Source organism: Anomaloglossus baeobatrachus, chromosome 3 (assembly GCF_048569485.1).
Source record: "Anomaloglossus baeobatrachus isolate aAnoBae1 chromosome 3, aAnoBae1.hap1, whole genome shotgun sequence".
Lineage (NCBI taxonomy): Eukaryota > Metazoa > Chordata > Amphibia > Anura > Aromobatidae > Anomaloglossus > Anomaloglossus baeobatrachus.
This window is the reverse complement of record NC_134355.1, coordinates 485,286,814-485,298,819: the sequence shown is the minus strand read 5'-3', so window position 1 is coordinate 485,298,819 and position 12,006 is coordinate 485,286,814. Positions and strand designations below refer to the sequence as shown.

The window sequence follows — 12,006 nt, the reverse complement described above, 5'->3', positions numbered from 1 at the left end:
TTAGTGATTGTTCCATTAACATAGGTGTGGGTGTTGATGAGGACTGGGCTGGCAATCAGTCATGATTAAGTAAGAATGACACCACTGGACACTTTAAAAGGAGGCTGGTGCTTGGTATCATTGTTTCTCTTCAGTTAACCATGGTATTCTCTAAAGAAACACGTGCAACCATCATTGCTCTGCACAAAAATGGCCTAACAGGGAAGAGTATCGCAGCTACAAAGATTGCACCTCAGTCAACAATCTATCGCATCATTAAGAACTTCAAGGAGAGAGCTTCCATTGTTACCAAAAAGGCTCCAGGGCGCCCAAGAAGGACCAGCAAACGCCAGGACCGTATCTTAAAACTGTTTCAGCTGCGGGATCGGACTACCAGCAGTGCCGAGCTAGCTCTGCAATGGCAGCAGGCTGGTGTGAGTGCTTCTGCACGCACTGTGAGGCGGAGACTCTTTGAGCAAGGCCTGGTTTCAAGGAGGGCAACAAAGAAGCCACTTCTCTCCAGAAAAAACATCAGGGACCGACTGATATTCTGCAAAAAGGTACAGGGAGTGGACTACTGAGGACTGGGGTAAAGTCATTTTCTCAGATGAATCCCCTTTTCGATTGTTTGGAACATCTGGAAAACAGCTTATTAGGAGAAGAAGAGGTGAGCGCTACCACCAGTCTTGTCTCATGCCAACTGTTATGCATCCTGAAACGATTCATGTGTGGGGTTGCTTCTCAGCCAAGGGAATAGGCTCACTCACAGTCTTGCCTAAAAACACAGCCATGAATAAAGAATGGTACCAGAATGTCCTCCAAGAGCAACTTCTCCCAACTGTCCAAGAGCAGTTTGGCGCCCAACAATGCCTTTTCCAGCATGATAGAGCACCTTGCCATAAAGCAAAGGTGATCACTAAATGGTTCATGGAACAAAACAGAGATTTTGGGTCCATGGCCTAGAAACTCCCCAGATCTTAATCCCATTGAGAACTTGTGGGAAATCATCAAGAGACGGGTGGACAAACAAAAACCAACAAATTCTGGCAAAATGCAAGCATTGCTTATGCAAGAATGGACAGCTATCAGTCAGGATTTGATCCAGAAGTTGATTGAGAGCATGCCAGGGAGAATTGCAGAGGACCTGAAGAAGGGTCAACACTGCAAATATTGACTTGCTGCATTAACTCATTCTGTCAATATAACCTTTTGGTACTCATAATATGATTGCAATTATATTTCTGTATGTGATGTAAACATCAAACAAACACAATTAAAAACCAGAGGACAACAGATCATGTGAAAGAAGGGAATTTTGTTTACTTACCGTAAATTCCTTTTCTTCTAGCTCCAATTGGGAGACCCAGACAATTGGGTGTATAGGCTATGCCTCCGGAGGCCGCACAAAGTATTACACTAAAAGTGTAAAGCCCCTCCCCTTCTGCCTATACACCCCCCGTGTTCCCACGGGCTCCTCAGTTTTGGTGCAAAAGCAAGAAGGAGGAAAAAAATTATAAACTGGTTTAAAGTAAATTCAATCCGAAGGAATATCGGAGAACTGAAACCATTCAACATGAACAACATGTGTACACAAAAAAACAGGGGCGGGTGCTGGGTCTCCCAATTGGAGCTAGAAGAAAAGGAATTTACGGTAAGTAAACAAAAATTCCCTTCTTCTTTGTCGCTCCATTGGGAGACCCAGACAATTGGGACGTCCAAAAGCAGTCCCTGGGTGGGTAAATAATACCTCATAATAGAGCCGTAACGGCTCCGTCCTACAGGTGGGCAACCGCCGCCTGAAGGACTCGCCTACCTAGGCTGGCATCCGCCGAAGCATAGGTATGCACCTGATAGTGTTTCGTGAAAGTGTGCAGGCTCGACCAGGTAGCCGCCTGACACACCTGCTGAGCCGTAGCCTGGTGCCTCAAAGCCCAGGACGCACCCACGGCTCTGGTAGAATGGGCCTTCAGCCCTGAGGGAACCGGAAGCCCAGCAGAACGGTAAGCTTCGAGAATTGGTTCCTTGATCCACCGAGCCAGGGTTGATTTGGAAGCCTGTGACCCTTTACGCTGGCCAGCGACAAGGACAAAGAGTGCATCCGAGCGGCGCAAGGGTGCCGTACGAGAAATGTAGAGTCTGAGTGCTCTCACCAGATCTAACAAGTGCAAATCCTTTTCACATTGGTGAATTGGATGAGGGCAAAAAGAGGGTAAGGAGATATCCTGATTGAGATGAAAAGAAGATACCACCTTAGGTAGAAATTCCGGAACCGGACGCAGAACCACCTTGTCCTGGTGAAACACCAGGAAAGGGGCTTTGCATGACAATGCTGCTAGCTCAGACACTCTCCGAAGTGAAGTGACTGCTACTAGGAAAACCACTTTCTGCGAAAGGCGTGCGAGAGAAATATCCCTCATTGGCTCGAACGGTGGTTTCTGAAGAACCATCAGCACCCTGTTCAGATCCCAGGGTTCCAACGGACGTTTGTAAGGAGGGACGATGTGACAAACCCCCTGCAGGAACGTGCGTACCTGTGGAAGTCTGGCCAAGCGCTTCTGAAAAAACACAGAGAGCGCAGAGACTTGTCCCTTAAGGGAGCCAAGCGACAAACCCTTTTCCAATCCGGACTGAAGAAAGGACAGAAAAGTGGGCAAGGCAAATGGCCAGGGAGAAAAACCCTGATCAGAGCACCATGACAGGAATATTTTCCACGTCCTGTGGTAGATCTTGGCGGACGTTGGTTTCCTAACCTGTCTCATAGTGGCAATGACCTCTTGAGATAATCCTGAAGACGCTAAGATCCAGGACTCAATGGCCACACAGTCAGGTTGAGGGCCGCAGAATTCAGATGGAAAAACGGCCCTTGAGACAGCAAGTCTGGTCGGTCTGGTAGTGCCCACGGTTGGCCGACCGTGAGATGCCACAGATCCGGGTACCACGACCTCCTCGGCCAGTCTGGAGCGACGAGGATGGCGCGGCGGCAGTCGGCCCTGATCTTGCGCAACACTCTGGGCAACAGTGCCAGCGGAGGAAACACATAAGGGAGTTGAAACTGCGACCAATCCTGAACTAAGGCGTCTGCCGCCAGAGCTCTGTGATCGTGAGAACGTGCCATGAATGCAGTGACCTTGTTGTTGTGCCGGGACGCCATTAGGTCGACGTCCGGCATCCCCCAGCGGCAACAGATCTCCTGAAACACGTCCGGGTGAAGGGACCATTCCCCTGCGTCCATGCCCTGGCGACTGAGAAAGTCTGCTTCCCAGTTTTCCACGCCCGGGATGTGAACTGCGGAGATGGTGGAGGCCGTGGCTTCCACCCACATCAAAATCCGCCGGACTTCCTGGAAGGCTTGCCGACTGCGTGTTCCTCCTTGGTGGTTGATGTAAGCCACCGCTGTGGAGTTGTCCGACTGAATTCGGATCTGCTTGCCTTCCAGCCACTGCTGGAACGCTTTTAGGGCTAGATACACTGCCCTGATCTCCAGAACATTGATCTGAAGTGAGGACTCCTGCCGAGTCCACGTACCCTGAGCCCTGTGGTGGAGAAAAACTGCTCCCCACCCTGACAGACTCGCGTCCGTCGTGACCACCGCCCAGGATGGGGGTAGGAAGGATTTCCCCTTCGATAATGAAGTGGGATGAAGCCACCACCGAAGGGAAGCTTTGGTTGCCTGAGAGAGGGAGACGTTCCTGTCGAGGGACGTCGGCTTCCTGTCCCATTTGCGTAGGATGTCCCATTGAAGAGGACGCAGGTGAAACTGCGCGAAAGGGACTGCCTCCATTGCTGCCACCATCTTCCCCAGGAAGTGCATGAGGCGCCTCAAGGGGTGTGACTGACCTTGAAGGAGAGATTGCACCCCCGTCTGTAGTGAACGCTGCTTGTTCAGCGGAAGCTTCACTATCGCTGAGAGGGTATGAAACTCCATGCCAAGATATGTCAGCGATTGGGCCGGTGTCAGATTTGACTTTGGAAAATTGATGATCCACCCGAAACTCTGGAGAGTCTCCAGAGTAGCGGTGAGGCTGTGCTGGCATGCCTCTTGAGAGGGAGCCTTGACCAGCAGATCGTCTAAGTAAGGGATCACCGAGTGACCCTGAGAGTGGAGGACCGCAACTACTGCAGCCATGACCTTGGTGAAAACCCGTGGGGCTGTCGCCAGGCCGAACGGCAGTGCCACGAACTGAAGGTGTTCGTCTCCTATGGCGAAGCGCAGGAAGCGCTGATGCTCTGGAGCAATCGGTACGTGGAGATAAGCATCTTTGATATCGATCGATGCAAGGAAATCTCCTTGGGACATTGAGGCGATGACGGAGCGGAGGGATTCCATCCGGAACCGCCTGGCCTTTACGTGTTTGTTGAGCAGTTTTAGGTCCAGGACAGGACGGAAAGACCCGTCCTTCTTTGGAACCACAAACAGGTTGGAGTAAAAACCGTGACCCTGTTGCTGAAGAGGAACAGGGACCACCACTCCTTCTGTCTTCAGAGTGCCCAGCGCCTGCAGAAGAGCATCGGCTCGCTCGGGAGGCGGAGATGTTCTGAAAAATCGAGTCGGAGGATGAGAGCTGAACTCTATCCTGTAACCGTGAGACAGAATGTCTCTCACCCAACGGTCTTTTACCTGTGGCAGCCAAATGTCGGAAAAGCGGGAGAGCCTGCCACCGACCGAGGATGCGGTGTGAGGAGGCCGTAAGTCATGAGGAAGCCGCCATGGTAGCGGCACCTGCGGCGGTCTTTTTAGGGCGTGACTTAGACCGCCATGGATCGGAGTCCCTCTGATCCTTCTGAGGCCTTTTGGACGAGGAGAATTGGGACCTGCCCGCACCCCGAAAGGACCGAAACCTCGACTGTCCCCTCCTCTGTTGGGATAATTTTGGTTTGGCCTGGGGTAAGGATGTTTCCTTTCCCTTGGATTGTTTGATGATTTCATCCAGCCTCTCACCAAACAAACGGTCGCCAGAAAATGGCAAACCGGTTAAGCACTTTTTGGAAGCCGAATCTGCCTTCCATTCCCGTAGCCACAAGGCCCTGCGTATTGCCACCGAATTGTCGGCTGCAACCGCCGTACGGCTCGCAGAGTCCAGGACAGCATTAATAGCGTAGGACGCAAATGCCGACGTTTGAGAAGTTATGGACGCCACTTGCGGCGCAGACGTACGTGTGAGTGCGTCAATTTGCGCTTGACCCGCTGCAATAGCTTGGAGTGCCCATACGGCTGCGAATGCTGGAGCAAAAGACGCGCCGATAGCTTCATAGATGGATTTCAACCAGAGCTCCATCTGTCTGTCAGTGGCATCCTTGAGCGAAGCCCCATCTTCAACTGCAACTATGGATCTAGCCGCCAGTCTGGAGATTGGAGGATCCACCTTGGGACACTGAGTCCAGCCCTTGACCACGTCAGGGGGGAAGGGATAACGTGTATCCTTAAGGCGCTTGGAAAAACGCTTATCTGGACAAACTCTGTGTTTCTGGACTGCCTCTCTGAAGTCGGAGTGATCCAGAAACATACTCGTTGTACGCTTGGGGAACCTGAAACGGAATTTCTCCTGCTGAGAGGCTGACTCCTCCACTGGAGGAGCCGAGGGAGAAATATCCAACATTTGATGTATGGACGCGATAAGATCATTCACTATGGCGTCACCATCAGGAGTATCAAGGTTGAGAGCGGCCTCAGGATCAGAATCCTGATCAGCTACCTCCGCTTCATCATACAGAGAGTCCTCCCTCTGAGACCCTGAACAATGTGATGAGGTCGAGGGGATTTCCCAGCGAGCTCGCTTAGGCGGTCTGGGGCTGCGGTCCGTGTCAGAGACCTCACCCTGGGATCTATGAGACACCCCGGGGGAACATTGTTGTTCCAACTGAGGGGAACCAGGGGGCAATGATTCCACAGTGCCCATGGTCTGAGATACCGGTCTGGACTGCAAAGCTTCTAGAATCTTAGCCATAGTCTCAGAAAGTCTGTCAGTAAAAACTGCAAACTCCGTCCCTGTCACCTGGACAGTGTTAGCTGGTGGTTCCCCCTGGGCCCCCCTTAGCAGAGGCTCCGGCTGAGCAAGTGCCACAGGGGCCGAGCAGTGCACACAATGAGGGTCAGTGGAACCTGCCGGTAGCGAGGTCGTACATGCGGCGCAGGCAGCATAGTAAGCCTGTGTTTTGGCACCCCTGCCTCTTGTGGGCGCCATGCTGTTGTCTCCCCTGAGCAACACAATAGGGTATATAGCCAAAAATCAACCGTGCACCATACAGTGTAAAGTATAGCCTATAAACATATAATCTATAATTACACTTCTGCACAAGTGGGGCCAGCACCTCAGGTGCTGCTTACCGCCCGCTTAAAGCGGTTGTGTGGCCACCAGGATCCCTGCCTGGGTCCCCCAGAGCTTGTCTCCCCTCTGCAGCGTCAGAGGAGCTGACAGGAATGGCTGCCGGCGTCCTGAGGAGAGGAGGGAGCCGTGGGCGTGACCCAGAAAGTGCGGGAACTGGTGCCCCACTGTGCACAGTGAGGGGGGTGGAGTATGCAAAGCATGCTCCAGCCCTCAGTGCTGCCGTCCTGTACAGCGTCCCGCCCTTCCCCTGACTGGCAGGGCTGGGGGCGGGAAGAAAAAGAGACTAGGCCGCAAAAGCCGGGGACTCGAGTTATAAGCGCGGCCGCCGTATAAGCGTGGTCGGCGCGGAAGTCCCCGGCGCACTAACAGTCCCAGCCGCGCCGCAGTGATAACAATGGCAGCGGCGGTCAGCGCGGCAGTCCCCATACACTAACACACTCAGCGACGCTGCAGTGTGTAATGGCACAAACGCGGTCAGCGCCGCGGTCCCCGGTGCACTAGCACACCCAGCAATGCTGGAGTGTTGCTGTGCGCGGTCCCCACGGGGACACAGAGTACCTCAAAGTAGCAGGGCCATGTCCCTGAACGATACTCTGCTCCTATCCAGCAGAGTCCTCAGGAGCTGTGGATGGAGCACGGTCTCAGTGCCTGAAGACCGATTAGGATCCCACTTCACCCAGAGCCCTAAGGGGGATGGGGAAGGAAAACAGCATGTGGGCTCCAGCCTCCGTACCCGCAATGGATACCTCAACCTTAACACCGCCGACAAGAGTGGGGTGAGAAGGGAGCATGCTGGGGGCCCTGTTAAGGGCCCTCTTTTCTTCCATCCGACATAGTCAGCAGCTGCTGCTGACTAAGCTGTGGAGCTTGCGTGCATGTCTGCCTCCTTCGCACAAAGCAAAAAAACTGAGGAGCCCGTGGGAACACGGGGGGGGTGTATAGGCAGAAGGGGAGGGGCTTTACACTTTTAGTGTAATACTTTGTGCGGCCTCCAGAGGCATAGCCTATACACCCAATTGTCTGGGTCTCCCAATGGAGCGACAAAGAAATATAATTTTGGTGTCATTCTCAAAACTTTTGGCCATGACTGTAACTGGGTTTTTCTTCCTTCATTCTTCTCTGGCGGGATGCACTTTCACAACTTCCTTCAAGATGCAGCCAATCTCAGCTCAACAGCTGATCTAGCAGTCTGTCTCAGATGCTGCCAAACTGTAATTGCAGTGTCTGGGAGGGAGGAAAGAATGAATGTCCCCAGGAAAACCAGTAAAGGCTCATGCGCACGTTGCGTAATTGCATGGATTTATGCTGCGTATTGCACTGCATGTAAATGCATGCGTCTTGCGCCCCCTGCATAATCTATGAAGATTGTGCATGAGACGTGCGCACGTTGCTATTATGAACGCAGCGATTTGGGTGCTAAAATTTTGACCCAAATCAGTGCGTTCATAAAAGCAGCATGTCAATTAATTTGTGCGTTCTGAATGCAGCTCCCACTCTGTCTATGGTGGGTGTAGCAGCCATAGCGCATCAAATCGGCTTTTGTTAAAAAAAAAACTGCATCCATTATGCAGTGTTTCTGCAGCGATTTGAAGCGCACATGTACTGTCAAATCGCTGCAAAATAATCAGCAGTTACGTGCGCATGAGCCCTAAAGAAACATCCAGTTGGACTGCAAAGCAGAGATTTTACATACTGCACTCCAGAAGAAACAAATGTGAATATCTCTGAATAGAACTACACGCCGTTAAAAATCAAAGTGTGCGGCAGAATCAAGTAAGTTCAGTTTTTACAAGGTATTTAATTTAATTTTGTTTAGAGCTAATGACAGGTCCTGTAAGAAATTACAATCCTAACTCAAAGTGGGCTTTACACACTACAATAAATCTAACGATGTGTCGGCGGGGGTCACGTCGTAAGTGACGCATATCCGGCATCGTTAGTGTTGTTGTAGCGTGTGAAACCTACGTGCAATTGTGATTGTACGAAAACACGTTAATCGCATACACGTCGTTCAAATTCTAAAAATTGAACGTTCGGTTGTTCAATGTTCCCGAGGCAGCACACATCGCAGTATGTGACACCCCGGGAACGATGAACACATCTTACCTGCCTACCGCCTGCAATGCGGAAGGAAGGAGGTGGGCGGGATGTTTACGTCCCGCTCATCTCCGCCCCTCCGCTTCTATTGGCCAGCTGCCGTGTGACGCCGAACGTCCCTCCCACTACAGGAAGTGGATGTTCGCTGCCCACAGCGAGGTTGTATGGAAGGTATGTGTGACGGGATTTAATCGGTTGTGCGACACGGCCAACAAATTGAACGTGCTGCACATATGATGGGGGCGTGTGCGATCGTATACGAGATCGCATGTGTAATTGTAACGTGTAACGCAGCCTTAAAAGAATCACCAATTATTTGTATGAAATTAGTGGATCAACAGCCATATTTAGTAAGTTAACTTCAAACTGTGCGGAAACAGAGCACACCAGACCATAGGGCGATACCTTTATCATCATGATTAAAAGTGCCAGGCGCACTTGAAATGCGTTGATGGATAGGCTACCTATTTAGCAGTGATCTGTTTGTAATACAATTAAAATAAAAAAAGAGAATTGCACGTATAAGGCTAGGTTCACACACTGCGTTGTTTTGACGCTGCGTGTGCGTTTTTTGCGGCAAAAACCGCACAAAAACGCACCCGCGTCAAAAAACGCGTCAAAAACGCACGCGTTTTGCCGCGATTTGGTGCGTTTTTTTGCTGCGTTTTTGCTCACTGCGTCTTTATGCGTTTTTTATCAGTGAACAAAAAAAAAAAGGTCTGATGTCATTTCCTTCTTCAATGTGTTCTTCATTCTCCACTAGTGTATGCAGAAGAGCACACAGCTGCAGAACTACAAGGCTCAGCATCCTCCATCCAATAGTGTATGCAGGAGAGCAGACAGCAGCTTCAGAACTACAAGGCTCAGCATCCTCCATCCAATAGTGTATGCAGGAGAGCAGACCGCAGCTGTCGAACTACAAGGCTCAGCATCCTCCATCTAATAGTGTATGCAGGAGAGCAGACAGCAGCTTCAGAACTACAAGGCTCAGGATCCTCCATCCAATAGTGTATGCAGGAGAGCAGACAGCAGCTGTCGAACTACAAGGCTCAGCATCCTCCATCCAATACTGTATGCAGGAGAGCAGACAGCAGCTGTCGAACTACAAGGCTCAGCATCCTCCTTCCAGGACTGTATGCAGGATTTCTTTGCCCCCCCCCCCCCCCAAACAAAAAAAAAATGACGTGGGCTTCGCCATATTTTTGTATGCTAGCCGGGTACAGCAGGCAGGTACGGGCTGCCCCCAACCCCCAGCTGCCTATTTGTACCCAGCTGGGAACCAAAAATATAGGGAAGCCCTTTTTTTTTTTTTTTTAATTAATTCATTAATTTCATGAAATAATTTAAAAAAAAAAAAAAATGACGTGAGCTTCGCCCAATTTTTGAGTCCAGCCGGGTACAACTAGGCAGCTGGGGATTGGAATCCACAGTGCAGGGTTCCCATGCTTTCTGGGCACCCCCGCTGTGAATTGCAGTCCCGCAGCCACCCCAGAAAATGGCGCTTTCATAGAAGCGCCATCTTCTGGCGCTGTATCCAACTCTTCCAGCTGCCCTGATGCCGGGTGGCTCGCTGGGTAATAATGGGGTTAGGGCTAGCTGTATAGCTGGCCCTAAGCCCGAAATTCATGGTGTCACGCCAATATTAGACATGGCCACCATGAATTTCTAGTAAAAGAAAAAAAAAACACAAACAGAAAAATATTTTTATTAGAAATAAAACACAACACAATTAGTGACTCCATCTTTATTGAGATAAAGAACCCCCCTCCGCAGTAATCCTGGGTCAAGGGTCCCGCGCCGTCCAATCCGGATCCAATATCATCTGATCGGTTTGCTGGAAGGCAAAGCGATCAGATGATGTGTCAGGTTCTAGGGGCTGAAGCACATCACACATCAGCTGATTGTATAAAAGCCGGTTATACAATCAGCTGATGCATCGGTGCAAAAAAAAAATACTCACTTATGTGCTGATTACCGGCAGCTCCTGGAGCGATGGGGCGGGAGTCTGATCCTGTCCGATCGCTGCAGCAGCTGTTGGTAATCAGGGATGAAGTCTCCTGACGCATCCGCCAATAGCTTAAACCGGCTGGGCGCCCGCGTCACCGCGATACTTACGATCACCTGATGCGTCAGGTGACTGCATCAGGTGATCCATCGCCAGGTCCTGCATCTATCGTACTGCCTGGGGAGACTGCACACAGCCGGAGCGGCGATACCGTGAGAGGAGATGGGAGCAGGCATGGCACCGGGAGGCTGCAGACAGGGGAGTATAACTTTTTTTTTTTTTCTACTGTTAACTTTTGTTTTCGCAGCCGCTTCCACCTCCCGCCCAGACATGGCGCCGCACGGCAGCATACATGCACAGGACGGGAGGTGGAAGCGGCGGTGACGGTACCGGGAGGATTCACGCTTCTGTGTTTACTGACAGAAGGAATCCTCTTCCTGCACATGTTACTTTACTACCCACCTCCTGCGTTTATAGCTGCGTTTTTGGTCTTAGAAACACACCAAAACGCAGCTATTTGCGTTTCTCATTGCGTCTTTCAACATCCCACTGCACTCAATGGATGAAAAGCGCAGTGAAAAACGCGGGAATAATTGACATGCTGCGTTTTTGTGGCACCACAAAAACGCAGCTGAAAAAAAAACGCTGTGTGCAGACAGCAAAAATGAAAACTCAGACTTTGCTGGGGAAGCAAAGTCATGCAGTTTTCTGAGCAAAAACGCACCTGAAAACTGCGCAAAAACGCCGCGAAAAACGCACTGTGTGAACTTACCCTAAGAGCTGGATTCCTCCTTTTTTTTTTCTTATCAGGTATCTTTATAAAAAGATATATTAGATCCAGGTAATATGCTCTCCTGAGCAAGATGTGTAGGCACAGCTCCTGTGTAAGCTCCATAATGGATGCTGCTGCCGCCCGGTGGTTGGGGGATGAATTCCTCCAGGATGCTTGAAGAAAAACACAATTCACAGTTCTGGGCTGCGCTACTAAAATGAAGATTTTTGATCAAATAATAAAGAAGCGGTTTTATATTCCAAAAACACATTTACAACCTGAACTGGCTTCTTTTTCCAACTGTAAAAACCAAACTCTACCAAGTAACAGTACATTTGGTTTTTACACTTGGAAAAAGAAGCCAGTCCAGGGTGTAAAAGGAGTTGTGCAATTAAAGCCGCTTCTTTATTATTGGATCAAGAATCTTCATTTCAATAACGCAGCCCAAAACCCCGTGAATTGTCTTTTCCTTTATATTTAGTGAGTTGTTGCTTAGGGAATTGTATTTTGGCCCCAGATTCCCCTCCTATTATATAATTCTGGGGACTGTATAACATACTGACAGTAAATGCAGAGTTGTTTATTTTTTCAACTGAGGTTCTTGATGCTAAAAGATGGCTTAACACTAGAACTACTGAGGTAGTCATTTTGACTACTTTGCACCATGTATTTCTATATAGATGTCACGAGTCCAGTAGTTCTAGTGTTAAATAACAAAGACAAGGGTCCGCATTTTAACTAATTCGAGGGTTTACTGTAATTGAGCTTTATTACAATATATAGAATACTGAAATCTGCCTGCATGAAATCATGCCAAATGATGATAG

General features: G+C 50.0%; 1 protein-coding gene across 1 annotated transcript in view; it reads right to left on the bottom strand.

The window, feature by feature from the left end:
* PLD1 (phospholipase D1) overlaps nucleotides 1-12,006 on the bottom strand; it is a 364,378-nt gene that overhangs the window by 89,131 nt on the left and 263,241 nt on the right.